The sequence below is a fragment of the Octopus bimaculoides genome, chromosome 7 (genome assembly GCF_046866305.1).
Source record: "Octopus bimaculoides isolate indiv1 chromosome 7, ASM4686630v1, whole genome shotgun sequence".
In the NCBI taxonomy this organism is placed as follows: domain Eukaryota; kingdom Metazoa; phylum Mollusca; class Cephalopoda; order Octopoda; family Octopodidae; genus Octopus; species Octopus bimaculoides.
Genome location: NC_142934.1, coordinates 46,017,989 through 46,022,693, shown reverse-complemented (window position 1 = coordinate 46,022,693; position 4,705 = coordinate 46,017,989).

Here is a 4,705-nt window from a genome sequence, read left to right as displayed (position 1 = left end):
AGTAGTAGTAGTAGTAGTAATTGTTGTTGTAGCAGCAACAGCAGTAGTAGTAACAGTAGTAGTAGCAGCAGCGGTAGTCACAATTGCAGTAGTTGCTCCCTCCACATTTTTTTCTGTCTAACTTCCTCTCCCCTTTATCCATCACTCTCACTCTCTCTCTCTCTCCGTCGTCATCCCTCACTCTTTCTCTCTCTCTCTTTCTCCCTCCCTCTCTCTTTCTCTCTCCCTCTCTCTCTCTCTCTCTCACTCTCTCTCTCTCACTCTCTCTCTCTCTCTCTCTCTCTGTCTTTCTCCTTCTTTCTCTACTGTTATAAACGTACTTGTATTTGCAGTGGTTATATTCAGAATCATCCCCATCATCTTTACTTACCGCTAACTGTCAGCATCCCCATCCTCACCATCATACTCATCATCATCACCATCATCATCATCATCATCATCATCATCATCACCACCATTGATGATGGTGATAATCATCATCTTCACCATCATAAATATTGATATTAATATTCTGTAAGTATCCTTCAAAGAAAAATGTTAGCCTTAGTTCTGTAAGCTCGTAATAACCCTGATGAAGTTCTGCCCCATGTATTTAAAAAATTATACCTTTCTTAGGCGCAGGAGTGGCTGTGTGGTAAGTAGCTTGCCTACCAGCCACATGGTTCCGGGTTCAGTCCCACTGCGTGGCACCTTGGGCAAGTGTCTTCTACTATAGCCTCGGGCCGACCAAAACCTTGTGAGTGGATTTGGTAGGCAGAAACTGAAAGAAGCCCGTCGTATATATGTATATATATATATATATATATATATATATATATATATATATATATATATATATATATATGTATGTGTGTGTGTGTGTGTGTGTGTGTGTGTGTGTGTTGTATGCCTGTGTTTGTCCCGCCAACATCGCTTGACAACCGATGCTGGTGTGTTTATGTCCCTGTAACTTAGCGGTTCGGCAAAAGTGACCGATAGAATAAGTACTAGGCATCCAAGTCCTGGGGTCGATTTGCTCGACTAAAGGCGGTGCTCCAGCATGGCCGCAGTCAAATGACTGAAACAAGTAAATGAGTAAAGAGTAAGAGTAAATGAATTATTCATACATCCATTTTTCTCCATTTACTTTCTTTCAATATTGATAATATGTATTACTACAATAATCCCTTACATATTGCAGTGACTTTCGCATTATATGATAGTGATTAACCAGTGGAATCTTTTGGATTATATAATCCTAATGTGGATCTAACTTCCTCGAATTAACTATATATATTTATATAGTTGAAATTTACAGAAAAACAAAAGACGAAGACAGGTGTATGAACAACAAGTAAGTGTAGTAGTTTGACGCTCGGGAAAGTGAGAAAGTCTTTTACGTGTCGAGCCTACGCTCTTCAACAGAAAGAAATAAGAGAAAATAAACAAGAGAGATAAAAAAAAAAAAAACTTGTGGATTTAGCGATCGACCAAGCATGGCGACTGGTTGAGGGGAAAAGAGGTTTGACAGGAGAGGTAGAAAGAAGGGGAGATAATAAAGTATTGGTGATCCCAATAATATAAGAAACAAGTCTAAAATAATGGTCATTATATATTTTTCCTTTATTGGAACAAATTTGACTTACAGTTGTCTCCAGTAATAATTATAGGTGTATTACTGACAAGCTTACTCAATTGGTCTTTTGATCAATCGAGGAAAATCGAATGACCTAAGAAAATTAATGCTACTTTCATCAAAAATAGCTCAATAATGTATCTATATTGTTTACTATAAACTGTAAGCTAAATTTGCTCCAATAAAGGAAAAATATGTAATGACCATTATTTTTAACATTATTTACATTTGACGGATATTTGTCCTCATTTTGTTTGTTGTTAACACAACGTTTCGGCTGATATACCCACCAGCCTTCGTCGGATGTCTTGGGGAAATTTTGAACCTGGGTTTTCATTCCTAACGATGTTACTATTATTATATTATTATTATTATTACTATTACTATTATTATTAATCAGGTCGCTGCCGTGAATCGAACTCGGAGTCTTGGGGTTAGTAGCCCGCGCTCTTAACCACTACGCCATATGCCCGTCGGCAATTATGGAGTGAATTTTTGGGCTTATAAATCTATTATTTTTCTATCCTTTCTCAATACCGGTTCCCATATGCTATTCATATCTGCACTCGGTCTGCTTAGGAGGTTGTTGTGTCCTAGCATATGTGCTGCTTCTTTTAGTTTTCGTATTTTCCAGTGTTGTTCCCTGTCTATTATTTTAACTTCATCCCACAGGGGGAGGTGGTCTCCATTTTGCCATACATGATCAGCTATACCCGATTTATCAATATCTCCTCGTGTCACAGCTTTGCGATGTTCTTCTACCCTTATTTTGAGGGGGCGACATGTTTCGCCTTTGTATAACCTACCACAGCTGCATGGGATGGAGTACACGCAGTTTTTGGACCTTAGCGGAATTTGAATTCAGAACATAAAGACAGACGAAATACCGCTCAGCATTTCGCCCGGCGTGCTAACGTTTCTGCTAGTTCAACGCGTTATCTAAGTAATATTGTCAGCCTTGTGTGCCACACGTAACGCAAATCAAGATGGGAAAGATAACTTCCCTTTGCAAATACAGACAGGACACAGGATGTGTGTCGATAGCCAGCTGGAGGAGATGTTCTCCTGGGGCTAAAAGCAACAGTAACATCCACCCTTAGGGGTCAGCCACATTTAAGTGGCAAATATACTTCACCTTGTCGTGCAGTTACTGTTAATACCTCGTTCAGAGATTTAACGTTGCTATATATATATATATATATATATATATATATATATATATATAAGGATTTACTTTTCGTAATGAGATAAAAAAAAACCCAAGGCTGTGTACATTATAGAACATTTACAAATAGAAGGTCTTACAGCTGTTTCCAGGATATTTATTATATCCCTTCATCGGAGACGGTGTGAGAAGATGGTTAAGCAATAGTTAGTTTAGATAAGATAGGAAATAGAGAGTGAATGTAGGGATATTGTATTTGTAAATCCATTGTTTAGGCAGAATGGTATACCTATAAGATTCCAATACCTTGTGAGTAAAATCCAATAGTCCTAAAGATTGGTCATTACATTTGTAAATCCATTATTAAGATTCCAATACCTTATGAGTGAAATCCAACTGTCTTTGAAATTGGTCATTCTAAATATAGAGTTTATACACAGTGTTATTGAATCAAGGGTTCTGTTTAAAGTGACCTAAAAGTAGGGAATGTATTAGTAAGGATTTGGTAGACGGAAACTACAACAGGCTTCTTTCAGTTTCTCCCAACCAAATCCGTTCATAAGGCTTTAGTCAGCTTGGAGCTATAGTAGAAGACACTTGCTCAAGAACCCGGAACCATGTGGCTGGGAAGCAAATTTCTTACCACACAGCCACGCCTCCATATTGATACATTTCCGTTGTATAATACAGTAGTGAAGCCTGAGTAATAACAGGCGTTGAAACGGGTCTGTTGTGTTGTGTAATTGTGAAATCTAGACACTGGCACACACTAGCAGAGGAATCGCTGGATAACGCTCTTTTAAGATGTGTACTCGAAAGTATATTTTCTCCTCTAAGTAAACACAATGTGCAATTGCATGAATGCAGAAGTTTCCATCTGATAACATTTAAGTATAAAAATACTAATATTGATCAAGCTTATCTTTGGGAAGACCAAAAATATTACTGGTCATTGTACTAAATCCCAGAAATAACTCTATAGTGTTTCTAGAGATTTTTCAAGATATATGTTTCCTAATATAGCATGGACGTAACTATATTCAGTGAAGCTGCTGGTGTTGCTGTGGATTTTGACCAATGGTGAATATTAATTCGCTCATTTGTGAGAGCACATTTCTAACACTGTGATCTGCCAACCCTTATGGAAATAGAAGAAAACGTCTCTCTCTCCCCCTCTCTCTCTCTCTCTCTCTCTATCTCTCTCTCTTTCTCTCTCTCTCTCTCTCTCTCTCTCCCTCTCTCTCTCTTTATATATATATATATATATATATATATAGGCGTAGGAGTGACTGTGTGGTAAGTAGCTTGCTTACGAACCACATGGTTCCGGGTTCAGTCCCACTGCGTGGCACCTTGGGCAAGTGTCTTCTACTATAGCCTCGGGCCGACCAAAGCCTTGTGAGTGGATTTGGTATACGGAAACTGAAAGAAGCCCGTCGTATATACGTATATGTATATGTATGTGTGTGTGTGCGTGTGTGTGTTTGCCCCCCCCCCCATCGCTTGACAACCAATGCTGGTGTGTTTACGTCCCGTAACTTAGCGGTTCGGCAAAAGAGACCAATAGAATAAGTACTAGGCTTACAAAGAATAAGTCCTGGGGTCGATTTGCTCGACCAAAAGGCGGTGCGGCAGCATGGCCACAGTCAAAGGACTGAAACAAGTAAAAGAGTAAAGAGTAAAGATATATATATATATATATATATATATATATATATATATATATATATTATATCCTTTTATCTTTTACTTGTTTCAGTCATTGGACTGCGTCCAGGCTGGAGAATCACCTTGAAGGGCTTCAGTTGATCCCTGTAAATCTGGGTCTTCAAAAGGTTTCGTACTCATTCTATCGGTTTCTTTAGCTGCACCGCTAGCTTGTAAGGAAGTAAACAAACTAATATGGGTTTGCATAGGTGGTTGTG